Below are 328 nucleotides of genomic sequence, written 5' to 3' on the forward strand. Positions count from 1 at the left end.
AATGTCTCCACGGACTAGCTAAGAGCTAAATGTCTCCACGGACTAGCTAAGAGCTCAATGTCTCCACGGACTAGCTAAGAGCTCAATGTCTCCACAGCCTAGCTAAGAGCTCAATGTCTCAACGGACTAGCTAAGAGCTCAATGTCTCCACGGACTAGCTAAGAGCTAAATGTCTCCACGGACTAGCTAAGAGCTAAATGTCTCCACAGCCTAGCTAAGAGCTAAATGTCTTAATGGACTAGCTAAGAGCTAAATGTCTTAATGGACTAGCTAAGAGCTCAATGTCTCAACGGACTAGCTAAGAGCTCGATGTCTCAACGGACTAGCT

At 46.0% G+C, this 328-nt stretch overlaps 1 protein-coding gene across 1 annotated transcript in view; it reads left to right on the plus strand.

The window, feature by feature from the left end:
• nup107 (nucleoporin 107) overlaps positions 1-328 on the plus strand; it is a 15,099-nt gene that overhangs the window by 5,611 nt on the left and 9,160 nt on the right. The window lies entirely within an intron of this gene.

This window comes from Nematolebias whitei, chromosome 22 (assembly GCF_014905685.2).
Source record: "Nematolebias whitei isolate Nwh7 chromosome 22, NemWhi1, whole genome shotgun sequence".
Lineage (NCBI taxonomy): Eukaryota > Metazoa > Chordata > Actinopteri > Cyprinodontiformes > Rivulidae > Nematolebias > Nematolebias whitei.